This window comes from Silene latifolia, chromosome 3, assembly GCF_048544455.1.
Source record: "Silene latifolia isolate original U9 population chromosome 3, ASM4854445v1, whole genome shotgun sequence".
NCBI lineage: Eukaryota > Viridiplantae > Streptophyta > Magnoliopsida > Caryophyllales > Caryophyllaceae > Silene > Silene latifolia.
The window spans coordinates 48,220,372-48,239,393 of NC_133528.1; the positions used below are offsets into that span (position 1 = coordinate 48,220,372).

Here is a 19,022-nt window from a genome sequence, read left to right on the forward strand (position 1 = left end):
TTTCAGATCTAGCTTGAGACGGAAATCTTTGATTCGAATGCTTTGTTCTTGATATTCAATTAGTAAGCCTTTTATGCAATTCTTCCTTTTCTTAATTTCGCTTGTTATTTTAATTCTTGTTTCATCAATTAATTTCAGTATTGAATTTCTCTCCTTTGTTCTAGTTAGATTCCATCATGTTGAATTTGTTCTTATTTATTAATTTCGCAATTAGAGTAGTCATGATTAAGAGCAGGTAATTCTTTGATTGGGAATGAGGTGAGCCATGGTTTTAAATTAGGATAGTTGTGTAGCATGAGTTCTTCCGTATTGGTCTTGTTATCTTTTGATGGACTTCTTTGCTAGGTCGAAAGATTGGTAAATTGATTTATCGCTAGATTTAGAATCTCTCTTGAGTGAAAACTTTGATAGATTCTAGGGAAATTTTAGACCGTGAGGTTAGTTGAGCTTTGATCGCAAGATTAGCTTATTTTCCCTGAGACCGTATTATGAGATCTCTGCTACTTGACTGACCTGTTTCTTGCCATGGTGAACCGAAATTCCCGATCCTCTCTTTATCTTGTTAAGAATATTCATTTTTTGCAATTAGCCTGTTAGCCAACCAATTTCAAAACCCCCAATTAATTGTTACTTTTATAGACTGAAAATTAGCAAACAAAATCAACCTTGTCTCTCTGTGGTTCGACCCTTACTATCGCTAGCTATAGTTTTAGTTTGGAACTATAAATTTAATTTTGGTACTAAACGACGGTATCAAATTTTGGCGCCGTTGCCGGGGAGGCAATAGTCCTAATTTTAGTTGTTTTTATTTTTAGTTTTTCTCAGTTTAAGGGACATCCGTTCCTTAAACTTTTCTTATATTCTTTTTGTAGTTTCTTCTTATGCGCAGGTCACAGGGTGGAGAATTAGTACCATTGAACCCTGAGATTGAGAGATCCTTGCGCGAGTTGAGGCGAACACGAAGAGTATTACCGACAGAGGAAGAGCTGAGTACTCTGTCAAGCTATCACGAGAACGAACTGTTCAAGAAGACCCACGATCTTCACCCGTTTCCACTTCTTCACCCGAGACATTACTTCTCGGAAATTCCAGTCATGGCCGAGGAAGCAAGTATAGCTAGTTTTTCCGAGCCGACACAGTAGATAATTTATACAAGGGGTTCGAGTTACCGGGAGATGCTGGGAAATTCGAACCAAAGCCTCGCTTACATTACTATGGTCGAGAGAAATCGGTTTGGGAGCTGCAAATGAAGATGCAAAGCAAGGCATATGGAGATCTTTATTGACTCTGCTGCTCCATTCCCCACCACCGGGCGTGACCAGGATCAAATCAAAGAGACCATGTTCATCTTCTCCCTTCGTGATGCCGCAAGGGAGTGGTATAGAGATTTGGACCGGACCGCTCAGGAGATCACTGATTGGAATACATTGGCCTTGGCGTTCTACAAGAAGTACTTTTCTGCTTCAAGGACGATCGCTATTAGAGCTCAAATCACGGGCTTTAAACAAGGGCCAGATGAGAATTTCCACGAGGCATGGGTCCGATTCAAGAAGTTGGTGCGAACCATACCGCACCATGGGTTCGAAAAGTGGAGTTTGTGCAATCATTTCTACAATGGGTTGTACGACGATCAGAGGGCCATTTTGGATCTTTGCAGCCCAATGGAAGATTTGAAAATTTGGGAGCAACCAAGGGGTGGAAGATCATTGATGATCTAGCTACCCACAAGGCCGAGTATGGGAATTCGAGAGGGAACCAGAGGAGAGCTGCTGAATCTTCCTCTGTTGCTGCACTTGAGGCTCTCACCGCGAGATTTGATAAGTATGAGCTAGGAGGAGCCTCTAAGGGTGGGATATACCAAGTCAACGCTGTGTCAGACGGTCCCTTCCTTTGTGAAAGGTGTGGAGTTGAGGGCCATGTCTCGAAGAACTGCCCTAGTCCCTTTGAATCTTGTCCGCCTTTCAACACTATAGGCGTAACAACACCTACTACGAGCCACAAAGATCCAAACTTGAGTTGGAGAAGTCGAATGTTTTGAATCCAACTCAACCTCCGCCACAAAGAAGCAGACCATATGTGCCTCCGCATCAAAAGCAACAAAGAATATCAAAAGCCTCCTTATGTAAAGCCGCAGCAAAGAACAAACACAAAATTCTGAATTCTCCGAGCTGAAGAATATGTTGCTGAAGGAGTCCCAAGCAAGAGAGGCCGTGATGAAGTTACTAGAGAGCCAAATAGCTCAGTTGGCTAGCAAAAGTAACACTCGAGCTCCCGGACACTTACCCACTCAACCCGAACAAAAGGAGACCCTACATGCCATCACTTTGAGGAGCGGGTCCACACTTGAGGGTCCTGCCATGGTCGAGAAAGCTGTTGAGAAGAATGAGGCAAATCCGAGTCCAAACAAAGCTGTAACGAATAAATCAAAAAAAATGCCGTCACCGGGTATTTCGGTCGATCGATCGAAGTACCTAGTCGATCGATCAATTGCGGGTTCTGAGAGCTTCGGAATCTGTGCAACCCTTGATCGATCGATCGAGGAGGTTGGTCGATCGACCAATATCACTGCTGATGTTGAAGAGTTTCGTCCTTTAATGCCAAATAATCTACGAGACCACTTGTTTCGGGGAACCACGGTCCCGAAAATTTTGGGGGCAGACCCGAGTGCTGATGGGTCAGTCCCGGCTCCGAAGTTCGATCCGATGACGGTTAATGGGTCTCATTTGAGACGGTCTGAGGAGGGGTCTAGCTTCAACAAAGAAAAGGTGACGGACTTCCAGCCAAAGTCCAAGGACGCCGGCGCGCGCGAATTAGAGGAAAGGGCTAAGGTACTCCTTACAGCCCCATATCCGGAGAGACTCGTGCCAACCAAGGAACAGGTATCTTTCAGTAAGTTTGAGAAAGTTATCCGTAGTCTAAATGTACAAGTCCCTTTCCTTGAGTTAGTTAACCAAGTGCCAACATACACTAAGTTTATGAAACAGTTATTGTCAAAGAAAAAATCGCTTGAACATGTTCATACTGTTGCATTAACTAAAGAGTCTTGCTCCTACTTGTCTCACACTGCGCCCCATAAGTTAGAAGACCCGGGCAGTTTTTCCGTTCCTTGCAGCATAGGTACCTTTTCCATCGAAAAGGCTTTATGTGATTTAGGAGCTAGCATAAGTGTCATGCCCTTGAGTCTAGCTAGGAAGCTTAAACTGACTAGGTTTGCCATTACTGAAATGACAGTCCAGATGGCTGACCGATCTGCGGTCGAGCCCATAGGAGTCCTAGAGGACATACCCGTCCAAATAGGGAAGTTTTTCTTCCCTGTTGACTTTGTTGTCCTTGATATGCCTGAGGATGACCATATTCCCATCATTTTGGGTAGGCCATTTCTGCACACTGCTGGTGCGGTTATTGACGTCGGTTTAGGAACCTTGACCTTCAAAGTTGGGAAACATTCTATTGTCTTTGCCCAGCCGGCTAAGAAAAAGGATCCTATGTGGCCTGTTACTTGTAATACGGTCTCTGAAAAGAGATCGTACTTTGTGCTCCTTGAATTACCTGTCCCTATTACTACTGCTGTGTTAACCCCTCCGCCCCGGATTGGGAGCAAGAAGGAGGAAGAATTTGTTGTTTTAGATAATGCAGGAGCTGGTTTGGGGAAGGAAGAGTCGTTGGATGCTCCAGCTGCGACAAAGCCTATCATTCAAAGAGGAGGTCTTGGATGCCTGAGCTATGGGACCGATGAGGAAGTGGAAGATGAGCCAGCCAAGGTGAGATGGTCTGATTTGGAGTCTGACGATTCCAAGGAAATCCTTGATTGGGGAGATGACGAAGCTGATCAGCTGAGTTCTCCGTCTGTCGAAGCTAAGAAGGGTGCAACTGATAAGATGAGCACCATTGAGGCTACCTCTAGTAGCCAAAAGCCGACGAAGTGGGCCATACCGTGGTCCTTCTTGATCAACTATTAAGTTGATCAAATGCGTTATAAACTTCATTTTGATTTCGTTAAGACATTTTTTTTATTGCTTTTGTGTGCGCGAGAACTTCGCTTTTATTCTTTTTGCTTAGGATTTTTATGCACTTTCGACATTCTTCTGGGTTTTGCGCAATTTTTGGCGCGTACTATTGTGCTTTTGCAGGTATTTAGAGCTTATTAGCTCAAATCATTGAGCAATTACGAAGAAATAAGACACTGCAGCAGTGTTTTCAGTCGATCGACTGGTACCATTGGTCGATCGATCTGAATTGCAGGTTTACGGGAGCTCATTTCACGTCCACTTGGTCGATCGATCGACCTTAGTGGTCGATCGACCACTGCTGCTGCTATATTCGTTTACGACCTCTCCCCTGCTGTGTTTGGTCGATATGCGGACCTAAGGGAGTCTTCTACTCCACTTTATGTTCCGTTAAATTGTCTATTTCTTCTATTTTCTCATTTATGCACAATTTTTATGTTTCAAAATTGCTTTCTTCGGTCTTATGCGTGGTATTTTCTGTCTTTCAGGTACTCTTATTGGTAGCACTGCTGGCTACTGAAACCTCCTAGCTCACGCTGGTTTGGGGAGGTTTCCTTTGCTGCGCTTAAAGTCTTGTGAGTTCCCAAGTCTTTACTTTATGTCATTATGTTTTATTTTATATTCTCGCAAATTCCCGTTTTCCATTTTTCTTCATTACATGATTTTGCACAATGGGGACATTGTGCGATTTGGTTTGGGGAAGGGTTTTGCGTCGCATTTCATTTGCTTGCATTCACGTTTACATTTCAGTTTTGCATTGCTCGTTTATTTCCTATATATACAGAAAAATTCAAAAAAAAAAAAAAAATTGAAAAATTTCAAAAATTTCCATAAAATGCACGTTTATTTTTGCATATAAGTCGAGTCGGAACGGTAGTATTTCTATGATGATTTTGCATTTGCACCTGTTTTGCATGAGCCTTGCTTGATTAACATGTTATTAGTAGAATCGTATATGCATATCTACGAGTTTTCGTTAATATTTTGCTGAGCTTGAGACTTGACTTAGAATTTTGGCAACCTACATCATATTTCTGAGATTTAGAGCCTATAACTGGTGACATTCATGACCGGTTTATTTAGGAATGTGAGTAGTACTCCTTATGAGACATGTTTCCTTAATTTGCATAATTATGAATTTGATCTACTTAATACCTGTATGCATTCGGTTTGTGGTTAGTTGACACATGTGGTAGAGGTTTCCTTTTTCTCATTTTACCCATAAGCTTCACACTGCCAAAAATATCCTTTTTGTCCCAATTACTACATCCTATATTTAGCCTATCCTTTGTCAAGCTAGTAGTCTGCGTTCTTGGGGTTGTTACTCGTTTTTGGTGGTATTTGCTCGATTGAGATGTTGTTGGGAAAATGAAAAGAAATAAAGAAAAAAAAATTTCGAAAAAAAAAAGAAATGAAAAAAAAAACGAGAAAAAAGAAAAAAAAAAGAGAGGTTCTGTACTGTTCAAAGCAGTCGATCGACTGCCCAATATAGTCGATCGACTGACGGACGAAAGAAAGAGAAAAAGAAAAAAAAGTCAATTCGCATAATTCAATCCTTATCTTTTGGCGATTTTTGCTCCCATGTTTTATTCATATTTTATGGGGAGTTTATTGATTTGTTAGTTTGGAGATTTGAGAGATTTGTGCTTGCTATAGCACCGTTTAGTTTGATTATGAGCAAGAAGTTGGATGTTGTCCTTTGGTTCTGTTTTGGTACTAGCTTGATCACCTATACCTCCACTTCACCATAAAATGTTTTGCCTCTTCTTACCCATACCTCACATTTCCATAATTATACCTCGGCATGTGTCAATGGTCATCTGTTTGGTTGGAATGCATATGTACGGTCGTAGAGGTCATCTTCATAATTTATTGCTGGCATGTTTTCATAGGTCGCAGTTAGGTGAGAGTCTGTACAAAATTTACTTCTTTCTATCTTACATTAATATCACCTGCGCTTATTGAGTGATTTGAGTGACCCGTGAGAGTCCAGTTTGATAAGTCTTTACAGTCAACGGTTCAGTAGCCTTTTAACGACTTTATAATTCGTTTGCATGATTCACATTACTAATTGATTGTTGGTTGTGCATTAAATTGGTTTAGGCCCTACAGTTTGCATTTCGCTCTGAGATTGAACTCGTTCCATTAGGTCATTAGATCGAGTCTAGTTCTTGCTTGGGGACAAGCAAGGTTTGGTTTGGGGAGATTTGATGCGTGTCATTTATATGATGTTTTACACCTCTTTTTACACGCATTTCAGAGCTCATTTGTTTAGTTTATGCTACATTTCTCCCTATTTCCGTCTACTTCCGTATTTTGTACTTTATTGCAGAAATGTGAAGAATTCAGCGGGAAATCAAGCCAAATCCGCCCCCGAGTAATCTGCATTGCAAATGACGTAAAGGAATTGCTTAAGGAACGAGCTTGGTGCGCAATCCAAGGCCCAAAGGACGAGTCCACGAGTTTAAAGAAGTCAAATAGCAGCTCAATCAGTCGATCGACTAGTCCCATCAGTCGATCGACCAACTATCGGGATCCAGAAGCTACTGTTGCTGAGATCCAGTCGATCGACCTCCATGCTTAGTCGATCGACCACATCGCTGCTTCAGACGAGAATTAAAAGATTGAGAAACTTGAAGCCCGGGAAGTTTAGGTTTAGGAAATAATTGTTACGTTAGTTTGCTATATAACGTAACCTAGAAACATCAGAATAGCATCTAGTTTTTATCAAGCTTTTATCGAATTACATATCAAGTTTTACATTCAGTTTAGAATAATTAGGGTTCAAGGTTTGCTTCGGTTTTGAATACAATTTGCTTGGATAATTCGGCCTTGTTCTTTTCCTTCACAATTCTACACGGTATTCTACTGTTTCTATTTCAGTATTTTGCTTATAGTGTTAGAATTGCTAGATCAGTTTCCCCAAAGCCGAACTGTTGTTTTATGTTAATTGTTTCTTCCGCCGTTTAAAACATGAATTCAATAGTTAGATTTATCATTGATGTTATTGTTGTTACCCTTAGCATGAGTAGCTAAATCATTAGTGCTACTAAGATCGAAAGATAGGTATAGTTTAGACCATTAGTCACTTTTCAGGACGAAAGTTAGTATTAGTGACATTAGGGACCTATAGCGAGATCGAGAGATGCTATTTGTTAGGAGTGGACCGAGAGGACCTCTTATTTCCCGCCTTACCTGTGTTTGATTCAGACCGACTTAGTTTGCTGCCGCCGAAGCTATAATGACCCGACCATCCTAGTACCCTTCTTTTATCTGTTTAATTCGTATTTTTAGTTTATTTTCTTCTTATTGTTATTAGCTATAGACCAATTCAATTCAACCCCCATAATAGTTACCTCAGACTGAACATAAATCAACTAAAGTTTACAACTGCCTCCTTGTGGTTCGACCCTGTTACCACTAGCCTAGGTTAGTCTTAATAGGAGATTATAAATTTTATCTTTGGTACTCACAACGACGGGTATCAAATTTTGGCGCCGTTGCCGGGGAGACGGTGTAATTCTGTTTGCTTTATTTTAGTTTATTTTCCTTGTCTCAGGGAACTTTTGTTCCTTGAGGCCGTTGCTTACCTTTGCTTCTAGTTTTGCTTTTGCACAGTTAGAGGACATGTTTTTGAGAGGAAGACTTGAGTACTCTCATTTTGGAAGTTATGGCTACGATATATGATAATTTTCAGCCAAAGGAGCACCACCTTCCAAAGGGGCAACAGTTACCTACCCCTTCTACCGGTAAATTCGAGTTTCGTTCCTCTTATATTGATTTAGTGGAACGGAATCAGTTCGCGGGTCTACCAGATGAAGACCCCTTGAAACATATGGAAATTTTCACGGACTATTGCTGTTCAATACCTATACCGGAGGGGGTAACTCAAGATGAAGTAAAGGGGTTCATGTTCTTATACTCCTTGAAGGATTCGGCGCGAGATTGGTATCGCTACCTCGATAGAGTAGCACTGAGTCACCGATTGGACATCTTTAGCACTAGCCTTCTACAAGAAGTACTTCCCGCCTTCAAGATCGATGCCTTGAAGAGTAAAATCACGAGTTTTCAGCAAGGAGCCGACGAAGATTTTTGTGAAGCATGGGGACGTTTTAAAAGTTTGGTCCGAGCTGTCCCCCATCATGGTTTCCAGCAATGGTATCTTTGCAATCTATTTTACAATGCTTTATATGATGATTACAAAGTTATTTTGGATGCAGCTGCTAATGGTAGGTTCCAAAATAATACCGGTCAAAGTAAAGGTTGGAACACCATTGAGGAGATGGCAGTCCATAAAGCTGAGTTTGGAAGTTCACGTGGTAAGTCACGAAAGCAAAGTGAAGACATGACTGCTGTTGTGTCACTTATAACTTCCATTTCTACCCGTCTCGAGAAACTCGAGACTTCTGAAGCTTCCAAAGGGAAAGTCGAAGTTCCTATTCAAAACTCAGATGAGATCGAGAAGTTAAGGGAGATGGTCCAACTCCTTTTGGTTCAAGTGGCGAATATGGAAGCAGCCGGGATTGAGTCCTCACAGAACTTTGTGAAACAATTGGAGAATATGGAGGCTAAGCAAGCCGCTAATTCTTCAATTAAATGTGAAGGGCCGGTTGAGACGATCAATGCCATCAATCTCAGAAGTGGCCTTTCTTATGAAAGTCCCGATAAGCCAAAGGAAGACTCGGGAAATGATGAAGAAGCTCGTTTGAATTCTGATGCAAAAACGAGTCGAATGCCGCATCTGGTCGATCGACCGCATTCGATCGATCGATCAATCTGTGACGAAATAGTTTCGGTCGAAACTATTCACACCAAAGACATCCAGTCGATCGACCAACATCCTCGGTCGATCGATCGAGACACTGATGACGATAATTACGAACAGAACTGCTTCACGCCCGGCTACATGGTCGATCGACCACCCATACGATCGATCGATGGATCTCGAGCGAGGATGCAAATCCGTCAACTAGTTTGCATGATTCATCACTCATTGATGGTTTGACGGGGGTTTTAAACCTACGGAAGCCGAAGGTTACTGATCCTACGGCCAGTGTTGCAGTCCCGTATCCGGAGCGTTTGAAGGCTACCAAGCTGGAGCGTAAGTTTGGTAAGTTTCTCGGAGATGGTCCGAGAATCTCGAGGTAACGGTTCCTTTCACCGATTTAATTACCAGTGCCCTCTTACGCTAAATTTATGAAAGATATTTTGAATCGTAAGAGAAATTTTCGTGATAATGGTAATGTTGCTTTTGTAGAGGAATGTAATGTTCTTTCACAAGTTAATGTGCCACCTAAATTAAAGGACCCGGGTAGTTTTTCAATTCCTTGCACTATAGGTAACCACGTAATTGGAAAGGCCCTTTGTGACTTAGGGGCCAGCGTTAGTGTCATGCCGTATTCTGTTTGCGAAAGGTTAAACATTGGTAGACTTAAGGTGACCGATATTACCGTTCAAATGGCAAATAGATCGACTCAGAGACCTATAGGTGTTCTAGAGGATGTACCCGTTCGAGTGGGTAAGTTTTTTATTCCTGTCGATTTCGTTGTTTTGGACATTGCAGAGGATAGTCAGATACCTATCATTTTAGGCAGACCATTCTTACATACAACAATTTAAGTTTGTGATAGATGTCAAACGCGGAACCATCACCTTAGAGGTAGGGGATGACACCATTGAGTTCAGTCTTGCTCACAAGGCAACTGAATCTGCTGATGAAGATACGTGTTATTCCATTGATATTGTTGACAGGGTTGTTACTTGTAATTGGAGGGAATCCTTAGCCAAGGATCCCTTAGCTGATCTAACCCATTCAGATGAGTGTGCAGGTAATACAGTGGAGAATGCTGAGGAGCTAGACGTTTTGGTTGCCTCAATGGAGAGCTACGAGCTCAATGAGGAAGAAGATGAGATGCTTTTGAGCCTGGCCAACGATAACTTGGTGAACACTTGCTACACCATTGAAGTTGATTCTGTCTATGCTGTAGAGGTAAAGGTACCAGAGCGTAAGCCACTTCCCCCTAATCTTAAGTATGTTTTTCTAGATGATACGGAGCAGTACCCAGCTATTGTTAGCTCTAAGCTTAACGATGACCACGGTATGCCGCTTTGATGTGTGTACTTAAGAAAAACAGGAAGGCTTTGGGTTACTCTTTGGATGACATTAAGGGCATCGGCCCTGATGTTTGTATACACAGGATAGAGTTGGAAGAAGGCCACAAACCTTATAGACAGGGTCAACGCAAGTTGAACCCAAAGATGCAGGAAGTTGTTATGGCCGAGGTGATGAAACTACTTGATGCAGGTATTATTTATACAGTTGGCAACTCCAAGTGGGTTAGCCCAGTTCAGGTAGTCCCGAAGAAAGGAGGGACTACCGTGGTTAAAAATGATAAAAATGAATTAATACCAACTCGAGTAGTGACAGGGTGGCGGATGTGCATTGATTATAGACAATTAAATGCCGCCACTAAGAAAGACCATTTCCCCCTCCCTTTTGTTGACCAAATGACTGAAAGACTTGCTTCTAACAAATTTTTCTGTTTTCTAGACGGATATTCAGGGTTCTTTCAGATCTCTATTCATCCGGACGATCAGAGTAAGACTACTTTTACCTGTCCACATGGTGTTTTTGCTTATCGTAGAATGCCTTTCGGATTGTGTAATGCCCCTGCTACCTTTCAGAGGTGCATGATGGGGATTTTTTCTGATTATACAGAGAATATTATGGAAGTATTCATGGATGATTTCTCAGTTTATGGCAGTGACTTTGATCGTTGTTTAGCTAACCTTGATAAAGTCATGCAGCGTTGTATAGATGTTAATCTTGTTTTAAATTGGGAAAAGTGTCAGTTTATGGTCAATGAGGGAGTTGTGTTAGGGCATCGATTTCGATAAAGGTATACATGTTGACAAGGCAAAGGTGCGGGTGATTGAGCAATTACCTCCTCCCGTGAATGTTAAAGGAGTGAGGAGTTTCCTAGGTCACGCTGGTTTCTACCGGCGTTTCATTAGGGATTTTTCAAAAATTGCTAAACCACTTACACAATTGCTTCTTAAGGATGTTGTCTTTGAATTTCGATGAGTGCCATGTCGCTTTTAACAAAGGTTAAAGGAGGCCCTAGTTTCTGCGCCAATCATTCAGCCGCCTGATTGGGACCTCCCATTTGAGATCATGTGTGATGCCAGCGATTATGCTATCGGTGCAGTTCTGGGACAGCGAAAGAATAAAGCTTTGAATGCCATATACTATGCGAGCCGAACTCTGGATGAGGCTCAAGTCAACTATTTTACCACTGAGAAAGAGTTTCTAGCTGTTGTTTTTGCTTTAGACAAATTTCGGTCTTATTTGTTAGGTTCTAAAGTTATTGTTTACACTGACCATGCAGCGTTGAAGACTCTCTTCATTAAGAAAGATGCGAAGCCGAGGCTTTTGAGGTGGATACTCCTTTTGCAGGAGTTTGATTTGGAGATCAAAGATAAGAAAGGAGCAGAGAATGTGGTAGTTGACCACTTATCTCGTCTGCGGTGACCGACGTAAAGGGAGGATTCTTTGCCTATTAATGATTCCTTTCCTGATGAGAGTTTGTTAGCTATTACTACTTCAGGGTCTTATCCACCCCCTTGGTTTGCTGATTTTGCTAACTTTGCTGTGACAGGTAGGATACCACCTGAGCTTTCATGGCAGCAGAAGAAGCGGTTTGCCTATGATGCTAGACAGTATTTTTGGGATGATCCTTATGTTTTCAAGGAATGCGCAGACGGTCTCATCCGGAGATGCGTACCTCAGTGGGAGGTGAAGGATATCCTAGAGGCTTGCCACTCTTCTGCTTATGGTGGTCATCACGGTCCGTCCAGGACCGTAGCTAAGGTACTCCAATCTGGTTTCTATTGGCCAACCTTGCATGCAGATTGTCGCAGTTTTGTTGCTGAATGCGATGCTTGTCAAAGATCGGGGAATATTTCCAAGAGACATGAGATGCCACAGGTAGGCATTCTTGAGGTCGAGATTTTCGATGTCTGGGGCATCGATTATCAAGAACCTTTTTCGAGCAGTCAAGGTAATAAATATATCCTCGTAGCTGTAGATTATGTATCCAAGTGGGTAGAAGCTATTGCTACTCCCCATTGCGATGCAAAAGCCGTGATTAAATTGTTTAAAAAGATTATTTTCCCTCGTTTTGGTGTCCCTCGGGTTGTCATTAGCGATGGGGGAATGCATTTTAAAGAGAAACAACTTAGTGCTTTATTGACTAAATTCGGTGTCCAACATCGTAGAGGTTTGGGGTATCATCCCCAAACTAGTGGTCAGGTTGAGGTTTCTAACAGAGAATTGAAAGAAGTCTTAGCTAAAGTTGTTTCTAAATCACGGAAAGACTGGAGTCTCAAGTTAGCTGATGTCTTATGGGCTTATAGAACTGCGTTTAAAACGCCAATCGGGATGTCACCGTACCGATTGATTTATGGTAAGACATGTCATTTACCTGTTGAGTTAGAGCGTAAGTCTTGGTGGGCTATTTGTGATTTGAATTTGGATCCTAACCTCTCTCGTGAGAAACGCATGACACAACTGAATGAGCTAGAGGAATTTAGGTGCCGGCCTATGACAATGCAAGGATCTACAAGGAGAAATCAAAGCGCTGGCACGACAAGAGAATCATAAAGCGCGAGTTCCATATTGGCGATAAGGTACTTCTCTTTAACGCTCGTATCCGTTTATTTCCTGGTAAGCTGAAATCCAGGTGGACCGGCCCCTATACGGTCACAGCTGTCACAAAGTTCGGATCTGTTGAATTGGAGACCTCTGCTGGAGAAAGGTTCAAGGTAAATGGCCAATATGTGAAGCACTACCATGGATCAGATGCATATGTTGGGAAGGTCGAGGTTTTGTACTTCGATCCGCTATCAGATGATGAGAAGTGAGGTAACAAGGTCGTGCGGGGCCTCTTAAACCAGCGCTAACTGGGAGGCAACCCAGGTTGTAGTTATTTTGTAACTTAGGATTTCAATTTTGTTTTTTCATTCAATTTGCATTTTAAGTTTTTCTTGCTTTGTTTCCGTTCATTTCATGCATTTGCAATTTCTTGGTTTGGGAAAATTGTACACCTTTGATACTCTCTGCAGGAATTTATTTTATGCAAAGGTGCGTAAGTGGTCTACTGGATTTTTGCAAGAGGAAGGCAGGAAGTTATGATGGCAAATTGAATTCTGACGATTTTAATTCCAATTGCCAGTTCAAACGGTCGATCGACTAGAAGGTTCAGTCGATCGACTGAAGAAAGGAGAGAGAGAGCTCGTGTGCATGGGTTTGTGGTCGATCGACCGGGTCACATAGTCGATCGACCACCACGGAGAGTCCGAAGCCAGGATTATGAAGGATCGGGTCGATCGCGTGTAAATGGTCGATCGACCAGATCGCTGGTTCGAGGTCTGCGATAAGGGAAGTTTCAACCCTTATTTCCTCATTCTTTCATTGTTAAAAAAATCGAAAAAGAGCAAACCCTTTTCCCTCCCCTTTTTCGCGTTTTCTCTTGCAAATCCGCCTCATTCTCTGCCATTCTTGCTTTAATCTTCAAAGAAATCATCAAGGTATGCTTCTAAACTTATTTCTATGCTATTTGTTCGAGTTTTGCTGAAGATCCATGCTAATTTTTCGAGCACTGACCCCTTGAGTCGAAAAAATCGATTTGGGGAAAATGATTTTAGGGTGTGATTTCTATTCATTTACATGCTTTAATTGCTTATTCTAGCCTTTACCCCTTGATTTTCGACACTAATTAGCAACTAGGAGCGATTAATTCCGTTTGCCCTAAAAATTTCGAAACCCTAATTTGGGTAGATGGTCTGATTTTGATGCGGGTTTCTGGAATTTTTACCTTGAGTTGGTTGTTGTTGCTAATTCGACTCTTTTGCAGGAATAACAATGACAAAGGGAAAAGCGCCAATGCAAGAGGGACAGTCGAGCCAACGGCCTGCTAAGCGGCCGCGTGGACCGCCTCTGATGATAGAAACCACAACGGATAGTTTACCCGACTATCCGCAGTTATCTTTGAAAAACCTATTCAGCCGCGCTAAATTCTCTTTCTTTGCTTCTGTGTCAGAAGGTCACTACCCGGTTTCTCCACAAAGACACTTTGGGGAAACTAGGTCACATTTTTAGCGAGTGGTCGTGTCCCTGCTAAATGGGACGGGTATGACGGGTCTTGTGGACATGTCTGAGTTCACATATTATGTCATGACCCTCGAATTCTTTTCCTCTTACGCTTTTGATACCAAAGCCTTTGAGGCTGATGAGACCAACCCCTGCATTTCATTTCGACTTTTTAATGTTAATTATTCTCTGTCACTTGCTAATTTTGCGGGTTTTCTGGGTCTGTACTTTGAGGGTAGCACCTCGGACCCCTCTGACACTCACCAGGCCATGTGGTCCTGCATTGGTGACACTTACGGGTCGAGGAGAACGGGCACTTCCGTTCACTTGCCCCCTCTTCGTTATTTTCTACGGCTAATGGGTAATACCATTTTTGGCCGTAAAGAGTCGAATAATGTCAACAATATTGAGCTTTCAATTTTGACGGGTTATCTGAACGTTGAGCGTCGGAGAGCCCGCATCTATAACATTGCCTACTTGACCGCCGCCCACTTTCAGACTGTAAGTGCGGGCGCCTTGACCACCATAGCCTGTGGCGGTTTGGTGACACGTATCGCCAACCGTCTTGTTTTACTTTTCCCTCGACAGGAGGATCCCATTGACCCAGAGCTGCGTTTTATGGACCTCCCTTACGCGAGGAGTGTCTATTGGGTCGATAGACGGATGCGGTGGAAGATTGACTCCTTCATCTGTGACCGCATCCCTGTCACCGGCTACCCTCCTGTCTTGCCCCTCACCACTGTTGAGGGGGATGCTAGGCCACCTTTGCCTAGTTACAGGCTTCCTTTGGTGGCAGCCACGCCTTCCGCTGGCACTTCGAGGAGGGCTCGTGCCTCCTCTTCACAGGCACCCCCTACCTCCACTACCACCCCTACTGCTGGTGCGGCTATTTTTCGACCACCCACTCCTTTAGTTGTCCCTCTGGTCATGGACCAGAGGGCAATGTCACGTGTCTTGGGTGATTTGTGCAGGAGCTTCAACGAGCACAGATTGGACACGGCCATCGCCCTGTTTCCGGTCTACGACGAGCTAGCTAGGGGGGGATGCTTCCCAAGGGTGACTGGGCTCACCCTTCTTACTTTGTTCCCCCTGAGGGTGGCTACCCTCAGTCGCTAGAGACCCCCTCCTACCACCACCACACCACTTGGTCCCTCCACTTCCAGGAGAGCCACTCCCTCCGTTTCCAGGAGAGCTACACCTGCCGCTGAGGAGGAGGAGAGTGAGTCGGGGTCCGACGAGGACAGTGACCCCTCCTACGAGGGTGGAGATTAGATGCCGGTGACCTCCCCGTTTTTGGCTGGTTTGGGGAGGTCGTATTTTGTGAGTTGTTTTTCCTTTCTCTTTTCGCTTCCTTTTACCTTTTATGCTTTTATTCTCCCATTAATCTGCTGGTGATTTGCTGTTGAGCACAATGGGGACATTGTGCATTTTGGTTTGGGGAGGGTATTTGCATATGCCTTTTGTTTTGCATCTGCATTTGTTTTATTGCATTTCAGTCACATGTTTAGTGCATTTCTGTTTGCATTTGTTTTATTTTTCACCATTCAAAAAAAAAAAAAAAAAAAAAAAAAAAAAAAAAAAAAAAAAACAAAAAAAAGAAAAAAAAATTGAAAAAATGCATAAAAAAACCAAAAATATCACGTTTACTTTTGCATATAGTTGAGTCGGATTGGAGTTTTTAATGATGATTCTGCTCTATTAGTCAAATGCCATTCCTTGCCCTTTCATAGCTGCTTAGCAAGAATTAAAAGTGATCTCTCAAATTTCGTTATGGAATCCATTTCGGGCAATTAGACTTGACTCATTACTTTTGGCAAACTACTTATACCTTCTGAGATACAGAGCCTATAACTGGTGACATTCATGACCGGTTAATTTAGGATTGAGAGTAGTTACTCCCTTCATTTCATGTTTTGCACGTGTATGAGTTTTGATTGCTTATTGCCTATACGCATTGGTTTGTGGTCGGTATTGCATGTTTGGAGAATTATTGCATCCTCCCCTTTCTCATTTTACCCCACTAACTCCACTATAAGCCAAAATTGCCAGTTGCCCTCAACTACATCCCATACTTAGCCTACCATTGTGCCAAGCTAGGAAGTAGTAGAGGAATTTGTTGATTTAAGTTGTTTTGGTTCGCTCTTGTAATGTTGGAGCGGGTATTTTTGAGAAGTGAAGAATTTACTTTAGCCTGGAAACAGGAAGAAAGAAAAAGATTCAGAAAAAAATGAAAGAAAAAAGGAGGTGTTTACCTGGCAGAATGTTCTGTAGTGTGCAGGGCGGTCGATCGACAGCCCTCATTGGTCGATCGACCACCAGTTCAAATTTCGAAAAAAAAAAGAAAAAAAAAAGAAAAAGAAAGAAACAGAAATAGAAAAATGAAAAAAAAAGAGAGAGTCTTGAAAATAATAAGTCTTGGGTGAAATAAAACACGCCTCATGTGTTTACCTCTTGATTTGGAGGCGTCCGTTTGGATTTGTGAGTTGCCTAGTCAATAAAGGTATGTTCTTTTTGTTGAGTTGGAAGAACGGGATTTGGTTTCTGATGGTTCGTTAGGTACTAGCTTGGCTCTTACCTTCACTTTCCCATAATTGTTTTGCCTCTTCTTTCCCACTTAGCCTCACATTTCCAAATTTTGCAATAGTTCGGCATGTGATAGTCCTTGACGGTGGTTATGCGTATGTACGGTAATTAGAATCGTTATTCATGCTAGTCAAGCATACATGTTTCGTCGGTCGCAGTCTAGGTGAGAGACTATATTTTTCTTCCCTCTCTTTACATAATATCTTACCATTTGCTTTGCTGAGGGAAGAGCGATCCGGGAGAGTCCGATTGTATGAGTCTTGCAAGGTCGAACGCCCGACTTAATTCTAGGATATGCATAAATTTGTTCGCTTGATTTAAGCTTCGCAGTAGTTGACTTTGGGCATTAAATGGTTTGGCATTGACTTGTAGTTAGCTCTGAAATGTACTCCTTTTCATTTAGATTCATACGGGTCATAGTGCTTGCTTGGGGACAAGCAAGGTTTGGTTTGGGGAGATTTTATACGTGCATATTCTATACACTTTATCTGCGGTTTTGGCACGTATTTTCATGCATAATTGATAGCTTAAGGCTACTATTTCTCCCGAAACGGTTTACTTTGCATTTTCTATGATTTATTGTTAGAATGCGTGGAAGTAGGCTAAATCAAGCCAAGTTCGTCCTCCGGAAGCGAGTTCAAGGAAGCTAAGAGGAAGGAGAGTTCATTCACTCACCTTGAGATGCGTGCAAGGAGTGAAGAGTCGTTTTGGAAGCATCAAGGAGCCACTGCACAGCATTATCAGTCGATCGACTAAGCCTTTCAGTCGATCGACCACTGGAGCTCAGACAGAAGTTACTGTTCCGCATGTTCAGTCGATCGACCGTGCAGACCAGTCGATCGACCTGACTTCGAGCTGATGTTTAATTTTTCCGTGTTAGACTTTTAAAAGCCCAACTTGTAATTAATTTTCAGTATCTTTTTATCAGTAGCACGCAGCAACTTTTAGGTTATGTTATTCATTCTGGAAAAACGCAGTTTTCAGATCTAGCTTGAGACGGAAACCTTTGATTCGAATGCTTTGTTCTTGATATTCAATTAGTAAGCCTTTTATGCAATTCTTCCTTTTCTTAATTTCGCTTGTTATTTTAATTCTTGTTTCATCAATTAATTTCAGTATTGAATTTCTCTCCTTTGTTCTAGTTAGATTCCATCATGTTGAATTTGTTCTTATTTATTAATTTCGCAATTAGAGTAGTCATGATTAAGAGCAGGTAATTCTTTGATTGGGAATGAGGTGAGCCATGGTTTTAAATTAGGATAGTTGTGTAGCATGAGTTCTTCCGTATTGGTCTTGTTATCTTTTGATGGACTTCTTTGCTAGGTCGAAAGATTGGTAAATTGATTTATCGCTAGATTTAGAATCTCTCTTGAGTGAAAACTTTGATAGATTCTAGGGAAATTTTAGACCGTGAGGTTAGTTGAGCTTTGATCGCAAGATTAGCTTATTTTCCCTGAGACCGTATTATGAGATCTCTGCTGCTTGACTGACCTGTTTCTTGCCATGGTGAACCGAAATTCCCGATCCTCTCTTTATCTTGTTAAGAATATTCATTTTTTGCAATTAGCCTGTTAGCCAACCAATTTCAAAACCCCCAATTAATTGTTACTTTTATAGACTGAAAATTAGAAAACAAAATCAACCTTGTCTCTCTGTGGTTCGACCCTTACTATCGCTAGCTATAGTTTTAGTTTGGAACTATAAATTTAATTTTGGTACTAAACGACGGTATCAGAGCACTTGGCCGACTTGAGCGAAACATTTTGTTCACTAAGGAAATACAAGATGAAACTTAACCCAATGAAATGCAACTTCGGTGTCCGGGCAGGTAAGTTCCTCGGCGTGCTTGTCAGCGCCAGGGGAATTGATGCCAATCCAGAGAAAGTCCAAGCAATACTGGACCTACCGGAGCGGAGGAATCGAAAAGAGGTTATGACGCTGACCGGGAGAATGGCGACTCTTGCCCGCTTCATCTCTCGGTCGGCCGACAAAAGCACTCCGTTCTTTACAGTGCTAAAAGGGAATAAAGACTTTAATTGGGGCGAGCAACAGAACACAGCTTTCAAGCAACTGAAAGCTCACCTTCTGACACTGCCGACCCTGTCCAGGCCGATGCTGGGGGAGACGCTATATCTATACTTAGCAGTTACCTCGGCCACGGTCAGTGCCGTAATTGTCCGGGAAGAAAACAAGCAGCAACACCCAATCTACTTTATCAGCCATACACTGCTGCCCGCCGAAAGAAACTACCCACTGATTGAAAAAGCGGCCTTCGCCGTCGT

The 19,022-nt window shown here is 42.3% G+C and overlaps 1 non-coding gene across 1 annotated transcript; it reads right to left on the reverse strand.

The window, feature by feature from the left end:
- Window positions 1-8,047: 8,047 nt before the first annotated feature.
- Window positions 8,048-8,156, reverse strand: LOC141650334 (small nucleolar RNA R71). Its single transcript, XR_012546374.1, has one exon. It is a non-coding gene; the product is annotated as a small nucleolar RNA R71 (small nucleolar RNA).
- Between the last annotated feature and the right edge of the window lie 10,866 nt (window positions 8,157-19,022).